Raw genomic sequence first — 16,998 nt, 5'->3', positions numbered from 1 at the left:
CGCATTCATTCGTGCATCATATAAGCATAATAAAGGAAATTCATACATAACATATCAAAATGCATCAACAGAAAAAAGGCATAGAAATTGCAGAATATCTCTATTTATTGATATCTTCCAAGTGTTTACAAACTCTATCCGCCCTGCACACACAGCTGCAGGGGTCCATGCACTCAGCTGCGGACTTCTACCCTAAGCCTCTGCGCACTAAGCTGCAAAGCCTCTACCTATGCTACAACCCAAGACTTAGATTTCTTACTTCAGAGCTACGACTCTTTTTCCTTCTGTGTCTCTAAAACTAATTAGAGCTTAGCTCTTTTTATACAATCCCATGGTCTGTGGACCATGGGTAGATCTTTTACAACCGACTTTACTTTACAAAACTAAGGGCGGACAACCCTTTATGAATTATGACACCTTCGCGGTCCGCAACCACAAAATGCAGAGACTTTACAATTTTATTACAAAATTTGACTCAAAAATGGGCTTTTAGCCCCAAAACTATCCTTGGGGGATCTTGCTACCAACAATTATTCATAATTGTACACATGTTTCTATTATACGGATGGTTGTGACCATACCGTGAGACTTTATATTCATGATGATCCTTGTTATCTGGATGGTTGTGCCCATACCATGGATCTTTTATTTAGTCTTCATCATCTGGATGGTTGCGTCCATGCCGTGGATTCATGTCTTGATCTCAAATATGTATATGTATATGCGTCCTTGATTTGCAGGTCTCCTGACAATGCGTGTCCTCGTCCTTGCCAAAATCTCGTAAAGCGTCTCAGTCATCACTCCTCGTTCTGCCTTCATGCTTTAGGGGGCATCTGTTACACAATATTTTGTCATGCCTCCTACACTTCACCGTGACATACCCTGAAGTTCCTGAAACATGATCATTATACAATATACTCATCAATGTATACAGCTCAGATCCCTCCTTTAACATTTCTTGTAAAATCCCTCGAGCTTTCCCTAAAGAAATGGCTCTTCAAACCCTAAAATACGAGTCATCACCCTTATGAAGCTCAAAACCGAGATGATCGCCTGTTGCACCTTGTTAAGTCGGTGATGACATCGCTATGTTCTCTCTCATACTCGTGATGGTCTCGAAAAGGAAGTTTTCCAAAAGAGGATGAGAAGCTTCATGATCTAGAAGCTTCAAGAGCAGCGAGCTGGAGGTGGTTTCGCATAGATGAGGTCGAATCCTCGTTATTTTACCTCTTGGTCTCATCCCTATGAGCTACCTCATTCAGATGTGGGATTAATACTATCTTTGGAGAAGGTCTAACTCCCTCTCTGAGCCTACAAATTCCCCCTCTACCATTCCCAAATGGTTTATCTATGTCCATTTGCACCCCTATGCTGAGCTTGTGCTTAGATCTTATTCATTAGACTTGGAGAAGGAGTGTTGGAGAGTTTCTTGGTTTGGACTTGGATTACCACTTAAGGAGAGCCTTTCAACATCAAGGCTATGGTTGTAAGCTTCCCCTTTATTCTTTAAATAATAATACAACTGTTGGTTCATCTTCCCAAAATATATATGTTCATGTATGTATTGGTTTGGCATTCCTTGATCAAAGAAGTAGGTTATTATTGGATTTTCTATTGGTTTTGGTATGCTTTGTTGTCTCTTGGTCACTTGTGTAGGTACATAAGAGCTGGAAGAAGTAGGAACAAGTTTGTGACACAAGCGGTTCTAGGATCACAACAAAGGAAATCGGATTAGCATCAGAGCAAGGTAGGCCTTCTCTCTTGTTCTATTTTTGAATTATAATCTAGGAATATGTCTAGTTGATTGTACCTTCAGTTGCTAGACCCTCTCATTGGGCTAGAGGGATCGTCTCTATCCGCAGAGAGGATTAACCTTGTCAACAAGGAACTAAGGTAAGAAGTCATTTTCTCATACAATGAAGTTCATCTCCTTCTTCATCATCCTATCATGGTATGATAAAGTACCTAAATCTGAAATTCACTCATGACAAGACGACATCAGTTCGATAAACCCCTAGTCTAAGATGCTACATGTTGATCCACGACTGAGCGAGAACTGGGTGGAAGGTTGATGAAGAGGCTCAATGACTAGGCAATTGAACAACTTAGGTAGTTAGAGGTGAATCTTGATCCTTGAGACTATACACTGCGTAGTTCAGGCTAAACTGAGCAAGTAGTTTTTGCAGTTTTGGAGCTCAATTAGCGAGGTTGAAGGGTTGAGCACTGATTTTGACTACTGCTCAATTTTGAAGGCAGAGCATGCCAAATGATTGCACAATTGGATAACTCAGGAGCCAAAGGGCTGGGATTAAGGTAAGATATTTCACAATGCACAGTTGAGGCTACGATGGAGGGCTGAATTATGTAATTTTGGAGGCCAAGGCTGGGGCTTGAGCACTGAAACTACGCAGTTTGCAGTCTTGGGAGGCAGGAACTGCACATTTCACAGTGTCAAGAGGTATGATTTTAGTTAGAGGGATGAGATTGTGCAATGTGTAGTTGAGGAGGACCGAATGAGGCTAGGTTTCTTGGTTGGGGGGCTTTCAGAATTTGACTAAGTGTGGCATCGATGAATATGTTGTAGCGGCTACAACCAACCTCCAAAATTTTGCCTTAGCTTCATTTTGGAGCCTCGCTACCAACCTTTCACAACAACATGTCTTGCTTCGTCAAGTACACAAGCTTTAGTGTTTTTCTTGCAGAATGACAGTCTGTCCATTAGAGCTTGTTGCATCCCCCTCACAGGCTATTTCACCAGAATTGGTCCATCTCCAGGCTAAGCGTCTCCCTCAAGAAATTGCGCAATTCTAGAGGGAAACCAACCTTCCCTCTAGAAATTGCGTAATTCTAGAGGGAAACTAGCCTTCCCTCTAGAAATTGCGTAATTCTGTCGGCAGCCTGCTGGGCTCTAGAATTGCACAAATCTGCCAGCCAAGCTTCACCCAAAAAATTGTGCAATTCCTCCCAGCATGGCTGCTCAGCCTAGAAATTGTGCAATTCTGGGTAGCAGTCAGCTGCTCTGCCTAGAAATTGCGTAATCCATCTTGGAAGCCTACCCAACTCCCCCCCAGAAATGCACATTTTTTCCTCCCATATGAGCAGACTATTGCATGTGTAGTTGAGTTGACTGGTTCCCTCCGGGATCGATCAAAACTAACTTGCATGCATGGCCTGCTCCTCCCAAGGCATCATGCAAATGCATCGCTTGTTTCATGGATGTATTTTTAGTAGCTAGAGGTTACATGCAAGGACAATCTCAGAAACCTCTCGCCAAGTGTCGCTTTTCCTAGATTTGTGGCATGCACGTCACAACCTTGATCTTATCAAAACTCGTCAACCAGATGCTGCAGAGCTCATTCCTCACATCGACCTTGCATCTCTGGCATCCCACATTGCATCCAGGACTCGTCGGCACATTCAACTCAACTGTCTTGGGGTAAGGCCGCTGCTCATGAATTGCATCACGTTTCTATCGCTTTTGTGTTTCACTTTGTGTGAGTGTTATCTACTTGATTTTAGTGAGCTCTTTCTGTCGTTTGCATGCATACTAGCTTGTACTAGAACCATTTCAGTTTCGTTTGCATCTCACTACTGTTTCATGCATGACACTGTTTTGCACAGACGGTCGCCGTTGTGGTGACTCGCTTCACACACATGCATGTTTTCCTATTTTTTGAATCCTACACTTGTTGTTTGCATGAATGATCATTCACTCTTGTTTGCACTCATCTCACCATGCATTCAGACTTCTCATGTTTACAGTGTCCCGTCGGCCGGACTGGACTACCTTGGCCTAGACCGTGCCTTGGCTGGCTAGCACTGCACATTTCCGGAAGCGAAGGCTCTGCCTTCCCTCCAGAAATTGTGCAAGTCTATCCAGGCATTGACCTCTAGGCTTGCATTGCGCAATTCTTGGAGGCAGTGTCCCGTTGGGCCTAGACACCGTGCAATGTAGTTTGTTGGTTGCATGTCACTGCTGACTGAAATTGTGCATTGCGCAGTTTCAATCCTTATCAAGCTAGGATGGACTGTGCATTGCACAGTTCTAGTAGTTAGTCAGCCTTCCAACAACCCAGGTTGTGCCTTGCACAGTTTTGGCAGTCAATCTCCTGACCTCCTGGCGTAAATTGCGCAACCTTCATGATCAGTCACATAGGTATGTTGCAAGTCATTTCTCAAGTTTGTTTCAGTTTTTGATTGACAGATTTCTTTCCATGAGTGTTGCTATGTATACATGCATCATAGGTGTTCATATATCTCTTAGCAACACAATTACAATGGCCTTTAAGAGAGCAGAGTCAAAGGACACTGTTGAGAGCACAACGTGGGTTGCAGCCAAGTAAGTGTCTATGAGATTGCCTACCTATGAAGACATCAAGATAAGATGGCAACAACATCACAACGAGAAGCACCATCAGGAGTAGTAGAAGGAAACACACCTGCACACAAAGAATGCAAGAGGAAGGATGTTGACAACATAGAGGCGGAACAAAGTTGCAAGCTCGAGCAGATCCACTTGTGATGAAAACAACTTTGGAGACTCGGGCTATGAGGTGACGGTGCGACATGAAGATCACGTGAAGACAAAGAAGGGAACAGAGAAGGAGTTGCATGCGCTGAAGCAACAACTCAAGGAAGAACAAGAGTTGCATAGACGAGAGAATGAGTTGTAGTAGGAACAGGTACAACAACGGGCGCAACATGCACTCACGGATGAAACTACGCCCGTACAATTTATAGATACATGCCAACAGCTGGCACGGAGCAGACATGGTGAGAAGTGTTGTTGATCACATGCAAGGGAATTCAACATCATGCATGTCATTGTGCGCACACATGTGATCCCACCCATTCAACACACTCACTGAGGCAAAGACAAGAAGCAAGTCTGACTGGAGCTGAACATGCAGTTGACAGTTGATGCGCATGACCACCAACACACACTGGAAGATCAACACGGACACTATGCATCAGTGTGTTTCCAGTTCAGCCGCACCCAAGAAGACCATGCACATGTTAGTAGACGAGTTGGATGGAGGAGCCACACCAATGCACCGGGATGCAATGGAGGCAAGAGTTCGCTTCAGCAAGATGTCACCATGGAGTGCATGCACACCATCACAGATGACCAAGCTTGGCATCAACTCACCACCTTCACCATCACAAGCATGTCAAAGAGTTGGTCTCATCACAACAGACTGAGTGTCAGTGATGTATTGCATGGCTTGCTCAAGCCATTTTGTCTCACATGGGCACATGTGCATTGTAATGTAACGTCTTGTCAAGTGGAATTTCAAGTGTCAATAGTTGGATGTAATAGTCATAGAGTAGATGAAGAGTCAAGAGGGTATATGAACTGTCACAAAGGGGAATGTCAAGGGTCACCCCACCCTTTGCTATAAATATAACCTCATAACTCATTTTAAAGGCTTTTAGTTAGCCAAGCTTTTGATAGGACTATCTTAGAGAGAGCTTGGACAATATTGTAACGTGCCTTGGCTTCTCCACTGCGTAGAGCTAGTATATCTCTTTGGAGGAGCAGGCGGTTGTGGTTGTAACGTTTTGCTGTCAGAACTAGTGGTTAGACATGGATGTATTGTATGACTGGAACTTACACTTATTAATATAACAAAGCCAACATGTTTAATGAATATGTTTTATTTTATTCTATGCTATCTGGTTTACTCTAAATGATATATGTATTTGTTTGATTACGCATGCATGTATGGACTTTTCAATGTATGTATGTATGAATCTTTCTGAAATGTGTTGTTGGTTTAACCATCACTTTGGATTGCTAGCTAACTTGCCTTCCATGTTGTGATGTATATTTTCTCGTGTGTTCCCTTCTTAACTTCGTGCTATCACAGGTTTCCAAGGGGTGCACTCATCTCAACCCCCACATGTTTGAACCTCTCATGCACCTTCCTTGGCTTGTTGAAACTGTCACACCCTTGCTACCAATAGAGCCATCATTCTTGCCTCTGTGAAAAATTGTGGTCAAGGCATTATCGTACAACCCAATGTTGGGACTCCTACACCAAACGGTCTGAGGTCTAATTGGGACTTCTTACCGGGGGATCCCCTTACATGTTGGTGGGTCCAGCACCGTCAACAGAAGATTATGTGAACAATGATAAGAGTCGATTATGATCACACACTTGATGACACAACAACATAGATCATCTAGGACACATGAACAACATACTTCCCTTTGTGCGATGACTTTGCGACGCCTCACGACAAGTGCGACACTAAAGATACACTTTGCAATGACAGTTGTGCGAAAGTGCTTACAACTTTGGAAATGAGTGTGACAAATGTTTACATGGTAAGATCAACTCATTTACACAAAGGTAACCCCTTGAAACCACCAAAACAAGCTCATGTACATTATGCGACACTTAACATGCGAAAAGACAACATTTTGATTTTCTTGCAGAAGGGACCAAAACACTTAGAGAAAAGACAAACAATGGATTTTAATGTTTGTGATGACAATATGCAAGACCAAGGTAGGCTCTGAAATTTAGTGTAGGTCAAAGTTTTGGAGGGTGTTATAGCAGCGACAACGAGTGTTGCTTTAGCTTGGGATTTTCCATAACATTTTGATGAGCAGGAAATAGAAGTTCGTAGCTTTAAGCATGAACGATGTTGAGTACATTGTTGCTAACATGACTAGCTATGGGGTAGTTTGGTTAAGGAAGCTCTTTGGAGAGCTCTTTGAATAGGATTTGGATGTGACCATAAAGAGTGGGATTCAATTGGAAAAAAATCTCGTATATTGTTGAGATATATCCTTGTGTTGAGACAGTGGTGTTGTATGAGACAAGCTTAGGATTATGGTTGTTGCCTCTGTGAGATGGAGGATGAATAAGGTATCCTTTTGTAACATGTATTTATCCTAATATAATATTTGATGTAATGTCCCACATGAATAGGAAATCAGAGGACTGTTAATGTATGAGGCATTATGATAGAACTTTTCAAGTGAACTATTTAAGCCAGTACCTGATATGAGAAGATTGATATGTTTATGATCTACAAATAGAAAGGCTGATTAAGGACACTGATCCAACTCTTCCCCCTTGTTTGAGCTCCCAGGGTGAGGAATTGAGATGTATGGTTCCTGGGGTTGAGGGATCTATAGAAAATAAGGTATCAACCATATCTGTCACCCATAGGGTGGAATATTTTTCTCCCCTATCTTGGTCTATGCAGAATATACCCTAGTTGGCATCATACCCACAAGTCGGGCTTGTTGGGATTGTTGGTCCCCGTCTAGCCAACATGATGAGAGAGCTTGGGGGTGTGTGATCCTTAAATTGATAAGTCGGGTATCTCACCGAAGCTGGATTATGATGCAGGTGTTCTACCACTTGAATCTTGAGGGTAATTATTCGGAATATCAATAAGAAATAGGATGGTTGTGATCCTTACCTTATACATGAACAAGTGGTATCTCGCCCATTGATTGCAAAATGGGATGGTTGTGATCCTTACTTGGTAAGTGGTATCTATCCTATTGCTCGACAAAGGGTGGAAGATGTATGCTCCCCTATGCGATGACTTGGGGTGAGAGCATCCCATAGGACCTTCCCCATTGTCATAGACATGAGATGAGAGTGTCCCATAGGACCTTCCTCATTGTCATTAGATTCCGGGTTGAGATGTGGTCCCTGATGTGGTTCTAGGTTGAGCAGGGCTCCCTGATGATGAGATCTCTTATGTTTCCTAGGTAGTAACATTGGGATCCCCATTAGTAGTGATCCCACATGGTAGCAATGGGTCCCCGGTGAATAAAAGGTGGTAGCTTGGACTCCCCTCCAATTTCAAATTCTTCTTCTTTTAGATACGATATTGTTCAACATAAGAGAAGATATAAGAAGAGAGAAGAAGAGATAAGAAAAGATGAGCAAATATGAATAGAGATAAGTAGAGATGAGTCGAGATAGACGTTTTTTGGCGAGATACATGTGATGGGACATACGTTGCAGTCGGTAATTTCTCCCTAGCTAAGAAGGAGTGTTAATTTTGGAAGCTCAAGGACAAATTCCCTCCTTGGGCAATCTTCCTCATCAAAGAAGACCCCTTATATCCCTTGGAATAATTTAATTTGGTTAAGGAAAAATATATTTTTAATATGAAAATCAACATGTGCACAAAAGGACAGGTTGGCCCAAAAGAAGAATCTAGACAACCTTGGATGGCTATAAATACAAGTCAAGTGACCCTCATTTGGAGATCATTAATAATTATTCTTTCTTTAGTTTGGCTTGCACAGGTATGAAGTGTTTCATGGAGATTGTTTGGTATAGGTCCGAAATTGTAGGGTCTGAAGCTCACACATGTGATCTAGGGTTTTGATTTACAACCACAAGGATGTTATAGGATATTTTCGGTTGCAATCGCATGAACACAAGCCTATGCATGCGGTCGAAACATTTCATCCACATGCACATCTCTCTCTTCGTGCGGTTGGAACCTAGGATTTGATTTTGTTAGTTGTCCCAAATTGGCCATAGATTTACAGTTGATGGCAATTGACCACAAACTAGTGAAAAATGATTTTGATTAGTATTATTGTTGGGTTCATCCTTGAGATATTGTTTGGATGATTTTTGTTGGATAGTCTTGTGTATAAAGAATTGGATTATTGTACTCTCTCTTTACTGAAACATTCAATGACAATCTAATAAGAAGAAGAATTTGAAAGGGTTTTCCCCGTTGTGGGATTTTTCCCTAGTCTCCGACCAATCCCGGTGTCTCTATGTGTGAATGATTTTCTTCTATTGTTCCTTTATGTTTCATTGCATTGATGATAATATTGTTCTTTCTATATAGTTGCATATGTTGCTGAATAATGTTATGATGTTGTGGAGTGAATTCAATATGTAAATAATGAAATGCAATTATCTAAAGCAAAGAACAATATAGCCCTAAAAACTTAACACCTTGTATGGAGTAAATATTGGAACATGCAGCGCCAATAATTCTGAATTTCAAGAGTGTTATAGGTAATGGTGTGGCTCTTTCCCCTTCCCAGTATCTCTCTTTGGCACTTTGGTCTCCCATTGTGGTTCATCGTTGTCAATGGTTATTTGTTTGATGGTTGAGGCTTTGGACTAGGCCAACCTTTGTTGCTCCAAAATCATCTCTGCATCAAGTATTTTCTTCCCAAGGGCTTCAACTTTAAGACTCTCCTCTTAATTTTTGCCTCTCAGAGTACCTCTATCTCAAAGGAACACCACTCATGTTGTTTTTATCTAGGCTCTATTTTTTTTTAAAATTGGATGGGTGGAAAGTATTCATGTTTTCTCAATTGCATTCTCAACTTCACCTCCTCGTATGTGAGCACATCTTGAAATATTGAATCATTACGGTTAGACACATGTTCATATGGGTATGTAAGATTTACAGATTTACAATTATCTTTCACCACGTCGAGGGAATAATGCCTCCTGAAAATGATTGTGAGGATCTTGAGCTCCTTGATGTTGTTGGCTTATTTTATGGCCCGTGGAAATTTTTTTAGAGCCTAGTGGCATATCCTTATGGGGAAGCACAACGAGGACCTATTATTGTTGTTGGTCAAGGATAATACAACCCTAGCTCCTATAGTATGACAGGTGATTTATTGGATCATAAGTATGTTGAGGACCAACTGAGGTAGAAAATGCAGGGGCACTAAGCAATCAAATATCCTGATATATGTATAATTCTCCTCATAACAACTATTCTAATTCCCTTTATGGTATTTCTCGCTTCTTCATATATCCTAGGTGTTGGGAAATCAAAGAGGATATGATGGTTCTAGGCCAAAAATTGATCGAAAATTTCATAATTTTTTTTATAGAAGTGATTCCTAACACTGAATATGAATGGGGGGGGGTGTGTTGGAGTCCATTCCTAGGAATTAATTTGCGATGCATAAAGCATTTATCAAATGTGTTGACATATAAAATGAGGAACTCTAATTCACCAAGATGTCCTTCACTTTCAAAAGAGATTTTAATAAATTTCTAGATAAAATACTTGACCAGTTGAATATATTCCCTTTATAAACTATTTCCACTTCCAAAGGCAGCCACTCAATTTTAAAATCCAAGGCATTGAATTCACCAGAGAGTCTAGTACTCATTCACCGTAGAGTGGTGGAATGGATCATGTAGATGTTTTGTAGGGTATTTTTTATTAGAAATTTCCTTGAATGAATCAATATCCTACCACTAGCCTTTTATGATATGGATAAATTTGGGATGGGTTGCAAAGAAATTGTCAAGAAATCGTCTATTCAACTTGACCTTAGATGGATTAAATGATAAATTCCACTAAAAGCATCAACCTTTAGATAGGATATGATTTCACCTTTGCAATTGATAATGGCCTCTTGCTTCAGATCGGATTGTTCCATGACCCATTTAGTCATGTTTTTATATGACATCACATTCATCCTATTGGTGCTTCAATCAATCCTAAAATTTCTAATGTTGCACATCGTTGCGTAGCCTCATCATGTGTGTCGAATTAGGAATGGGGATAGATGCGATAAATTTGACACTAGTCGGAATTTGTGTTGCTTCTATTAAAATATAGAGTATCTCCATAAAATGTTTCACTCATAGACGTATCAAGCACTATGGGCTATGCGATGTTAAGGTTTCCCCCTTTTCCCTTACATATTTTGGACATCCTATGAATTTAATGTCTTTGATGCATACATGTAAAAACCACCATAAGCTCCATGATACACATATCATAAAAATAAAATCAATTTGAATATGATAACTTACATAGCTCTAGAGAATTTTGAGCTGAAAACTTAAGACGATAATATAACACTACGAGAGCGAAAGTGAGACTTGGTTGAATACATAACAAAATCTCGGCAATGTAACAACTACATGAAGTCTTTAATACCATACTGAGGGGAATTAATGCTAATGAGAGTGTGTTGGGGTGATCGAGGAGATCTATTATTGCGCTAAAATTTAGTCTTTGCTGCCACCAAGGCAGGCCGTTATATGAGAATATGACTTGATCTGAAGTGTGTGCAGGGATTAGTGAGGTAGATTAGGAAAATCCTAGCATCAATTTTATAAATCCATGCTCATAGTCATTATGTGTAACCCTGACATAATGGGTTGAAAAGTGGAAAGATCCCTTGGCGAAGATAGAGTAAGATCTTTGAGGAGAGTTTAAAGCAAAGGTTTCAATGGGGATGGACCACTCTTAAACTAAGACATGAATTGTCACCAAATAAGGTCAGATGTGATAACAAAAATTTATAAGTTCAAAACTTTTCCCCTGTAGATTCGATACTGGGAAATCAGAAGAAATCGATGTATATCAAAATATCTCACAACAATTTCCTCTGAACTCTTATCTCTAATAGAGGGTATTCATAAAGCTGTGAAGATTTCTCTGTTATGGAATCAACGTCAGAGAATCAGCAAAAAATCAGACCAGTCATTGCCATGACCCTTTAAACTTCCAACTGTCGACCTCCGATATAGGGCATTTTAGGAAAATCTAGAGACAACATCTGATAAGTCATTGAAATCGGGGAAATGGAGGGGATGGGTTTTCATTGGATATAAAAAGCTCTAATCTCTGATCTACCATATATAAGGATCTAAACAAGGTTGGAACTTTCTAGGTGGGATAACTTTAAGGCTTAGGGGCCCAAAAGAGGTTATGCTTCATGGAGGTTCCCCTACTAAATATTTAAAACCATTAAGGAGTTATCAATGGAGGGGCCCCATAAAAATTTTAATTTGGCAAGGGGAGGTTTGTTGAGCACAACAATTTCCTAACAATACTAATGTAATGAATGGACCCATTTATCACTAAAATTTCAATATATATCTCCAAATGTATATAGAATAATAAATGATTTATAGAATAAATGAATGATGATGTTATAATGAGCCTCATAATTGTCTACTTATAAGAAGTGACAGGGAGTGATATGTGCCCTTTAAAATTTAATTGAATTAATTATGTTTCTATTATATATTATATTTATTGTATTAATATGTTTGTACTAATATCAATGGTTTAGAATTGTAATGCCTTTGACCATCTAGTAGAGTGCATTACTATCTCTACAAACCCAACTTCTAAATGTATATTTAATTTTGGTTCATATACCTCTGATGCTATGAGTATTTATAACCAATAAGGCTCCAATATCAACTAGAATACAATGTATGTTTTGTAGCATGAATTTATTACCATACCCAACATAATTCTTGCATATGTATCTATGGTATTGTCATTCATCTATGTTCTTATATGCCTAATGGACACTACCATGATATGAAACTATAACATGGTAACAACAACATAATATTTATGTAGAAGAAAAATGTGAATTATAACATGTATCCATAAGATTGGCACAATAAAATCATAACAATACAACAATAACATTTATCCTTGAGAAATGGAACCAACTAGTTGTGGTTCCTAGACATTCCACCTAACCATAGACCTCACTATAAATTTATTAGTAGAGGGTAACCTGTGAGCTAGCACTATGACTCCATTAAGAAAAACGCTCAACCTAGAACCCACTATGGTCATGCAAACAACACCAAAGAGGTCATATTAAGGCACTAGACTCAAGCAACCTCCAAAATATGGCCTCTCATCCCCCATCAACCCACACAATCCAATGTAGTGTACCCCCTTATCTCCACCCACAATCCCTTAGGCTATGCAATTACCCTTCCAAAGCTCCAAAGTAGGTCAACTGAGGAGTCTCAGAGCCTTATGGATCCAAGAGTTACAATTTCCCTCAAGAGTCTCTAGGTACCCACCAAGCTCCACACTAGGGAATATTATCTCAAACCTATATCTTCCTAGGATCCATATGTAAACATTTACACAAATTCCACTCCTATCCAAGAAAATATTGCATATAGAATGATGAGAATGATGGAATAGATGGAGTATTACATTAAATCCTTACTTTTTATATGCATGGGGTCAACTTGACAAGTGTCACCTCTAGAACTTAGGACAATAGCATATGTGTGGGATTTTAGCCATTATTTTATTATTTGACTTAGCCATTTAGCTTAATCCTCCATCACTTAGCTCTTAGCCTTCTTTCCCACTCATGGATTCCTATCCCCCATCTCTCTTGTCTAACTTTCTTTGCAACATTGGTGTATTTTTATTAATATGAGTATTATTACATAATACTTATTACATAGCTAGGATAATTGGCCCTTTAGCACTTAGACTCACCGACCTAAAATCACACATGCACTCTAATCTCCAAATCATATAAACATAGGCACAGGAGCCCCAAAACACTTATATACACATGGACGGGCATGCCTAACACATCATGGCTAACTAACCTAATAAAAATATGTACAAATATACATAGGGGTCATCATGTGGGTTTTACAAGAATTAAGGATGAAGTCATCCCCAAAACAATATTTATAATACATAAAAGTCATTATGAGTTCTTGGTGATGCATTTTAGTCTTACTAATGCATCCTCCACATTATAAAACTTAATGAATTCTTTTTGCAATCCCAAATTCCTCAAAATTTGTGTTTCAATATTTTTAATTGATTGTTAACTTATAATAAATTTTGAAAAAAGCATGTACACCATGTTAAATAACATTAAAAGTATTGGAGGAGGAGAAAATATAAGTGAATCCTTCAAGGCATATCTTTGGTGTTGAAGAACAAGAATATTTGGGGCATAATGTATCTCATCAGGGCATCAAGGTGGACCATAAACAATGTATAGCTATGATGGAATGGCCAATTCCAAATAACTTGAATAATATTAGGGAATTGTTAAGATCAACGAGCTATTACCACAAGTTTGTCAAGAAATATGGTCAAGTAGGCTCACCTCTAAGATCATTGTTAAAATAAAGGTTTCTTTTATTATACTCTAGAAGAAACCCAATGTTTTGAGAAAAAATGCCATGTGTATCACGCTAGTATTAAGAAATAAGGTCACGTGTAGCACTCTAGTCTTGGCCATGTCTAACCAAAAAATTATTGTGAAGTGTGATGACATGAGGCATAACATTGGTGGATTATTTTATTCATAAAGCAAGTCCCCTTTCATCTTAGAGTTTCTAACTTAAAGGAAATAACTTCCTCAAACCAATTTATGAGATGGAAACATTGGGCATGGTACGTGTAGTTAACTAATGGCACTCTTACAAAAAAAAAAAGAAAAAAAAGAGAGAGCAGAGACTAGACCAACTCAGTTGTACAAAGGAAAACACAAGGAGGTCCCATCGACTCCCACTCTGCATCATGTATTTTACTGTATTCTATTAATATAAAGTCCCGCTGAACCTTTAAAAAAAAAAAAAAAAAAAAAAAAAAAAAACTAATGGCACCTTTGCCTAGTAGGAGACACTTAGAGGTAAAAAAAATTCGTCAGAGTTTGAAGTTATTCTTGGAACAACAACTATCTTCAAAAGAGAAACAAAAATGGGTGACAAAAATGCTAGTTTATGAACTTGAAATTATCGAGAAAAAAATGAAAGAGAATATTGTGGAAAATGCATTTTCAAGGAAAGAAGAGGACATTGAGACCTTATTTTATTATATTTCCATTATACACATATGTTGGGTGATAGATCAAGGGGGCCTGTTATAGACATTTTTGTGCCTTACATCACTGAGCATGAAATGTCAATAATTAAGGGATCCAAAGTCCCTAAACCTGTTGTTCCTACCCCTAGAGGGACAAGGCCAGCAAACCACAGCAATTCACAAAAGTTCTCCACCTGAAAACACTCAAAAACAGGCCATTTCTGGATCATGTCAACTGCTCCACTGAGCATCTGCGTTGAATGTCAACTGCTCCACTGTCTACCTGCACTGAATGTCAACTGCAAAGAAGGCTACCTGCGCTGAGCGTAACTGGACAAGTGGCAGACTCATTTCTCAAGGTGTCAATGCCCAGGAAGCTTCCAAAATGACACTTGGATCAGGGAATTCGACTGGTGATGAGTAAGAGGTTCCAAATCTCTAAGTGGAAGCAAGAACCTCCAAGTGGACTCAAGAACTGAAGTGGGAGAGGACACTAGTCAGCTCCATGCCAGCCTCAAGCTGACTCATCCTTTCTCCAAAACTCCTATATATAGATCTCTCTCAGGAGGTCATGGGAGGTTGGAATATTATTTTTGCAAAGAATTGTTGTTGGTTTGTGGTTAGATCATTGGGTGTTTATGCTTTGAAAGGGGCTGAAGAAGGAATTCCATTCTGCTGGGAAGGAGATGTGTTGGAAATAATACTGAGAGGGGGGGGGGGGGGGGTGAATCAGTATTATCAGATCATTAAAACTTTTTCAATGCTCAAAAACATATACGCTACTTCAGTTAAGTGAACCCGCGTGTACACGCTGCTGTGTCTAAAGCAACTAGCGTATATCCAGAAATCTTATGATTCAGTTAGCTTATCTTCAGTAAATGCATCAGAACATTATTAACCATATTAACAGTAAACAGGTGCAGTATAACAGAACAGATCATCACACAAAAGCCACACACATGAACACAAAGATATAAGGTGGAAACCCAATGTGGGTGAAAACCACCTGCTGCAAGTCATCTCAATCTTCTTCTTAATAAGAAAATCCTTTTACAATATTTGTACTGGTGCAGTCTTATACCAGTACGGGAGCTACAACCCCCTTTGCTCTTGTACTAGCCGATCCATTTACTAGTACACAGGCTGCTACCTGCTACAATGCTCCAAAGATCTCTCTTAGCTTTTGTACTAGCTTAGATACTAGTACGTAGGTGCTTGCCTACAATCTTCTCTCCTCCAGGTACCACGTTTCATCAATTTTCAGACTGGATACACTGAAGCACAACACATAATCTGAAAGGCCACTTTTCATCCAATTTTCATACTGGACCCATAACTATCATTGAAGCTCAAAACAATCATCAAACTCTGAATCGCTGAAACCCTGTTAACAACACCGTCACCAGAACACAGAGCAGACACAGAACTCTGTAATAACCATCAGACCCATCTGCAACTTCAAATATCAAGCTTTACAATGTATACGCTACTTCGATGAATCAAACCCGCGTGTATACGCGCTTTTGCCAAAGACAACCCGCGTACAGATCTAAAAATAATTTCTCATAACTTGCAGCTGTACCAGACATCAGTCATACTCATAACACTTATAGAAAAATACATGCGTCAGTATGTAGATCTAGAATAAGCATCATAAAGATAGTTCATTTCAAACCATTTGATCCCGATCTCTCCTTAGATCTTGTTCTCCATCAACCGATGAGATCTCTCCTTAGCTCAGATCAAGCAATACATCATCAACCAATAACCTGCATACTGGATCTAATACTTCATCAGATATTCAAGACATTTCAGATACACTTGCCTAATGATTTCCTTCTCCTTATATAGCCTTAGGCCTTGTTCAATACCAAGGGCCAAAACCATAGAAATCCAATACCATCATCTTCAAAACTAGGGATCAACACGTCCGTCGAGACACTAAGGTCCAAAACCATAGGCACAACTTCCAAGGAATAACCGCCGTGGACCAAAGATAAGTTTTCCACATACACGCGCTTTTACTGAAGCCAACCGGCGTGTACACGCGACTTGGTATATAGTAAACCTGCGTATACGCGACTTGGTATATAGTGAACCTGCTTGTTTACGCGACTTGGTATATAGTGAACCAGCGTGTATATATTTTTTTTCATACTTGTATACTGATCATCAATTCCTTACTGCTATCCTTCTGCACTATGATTTGTCATCAGTGTGGTTTGCCATCAAGGACAACACTTATCTCATAATGCCAACAAGATGCTGGGTTGGAACCCTTTGGGTTGTATCTCTTCCTGAACCTTGTTTATCAATCAATAAAGATTCTTGGTTCTTTCCTATATGCTGGTGTTTATTGTATGATTTGCATTAGTGTATTTGATTTACTTCTAATCCTGAATCATTTAT

Source organism: Pinus tabuliformis, chromosome Q (genome assembly GCF_031772625.1).
Source record: "Pinus tabuliformis cultivar Carrire ecotype Pingquan chromosome Q, CPIR1, whole genome shotgun sequence".
Taxonomy (NCBI): domain Eukaryota; kingdom Viridiplantae; phylum Streptophyta; class Pinopsida; order Pinales; family Pinaceae; genus Pinus; species Pinus tabuliformis.
This window is presented reverse-complemented; position numbering follows the sequence as displayed.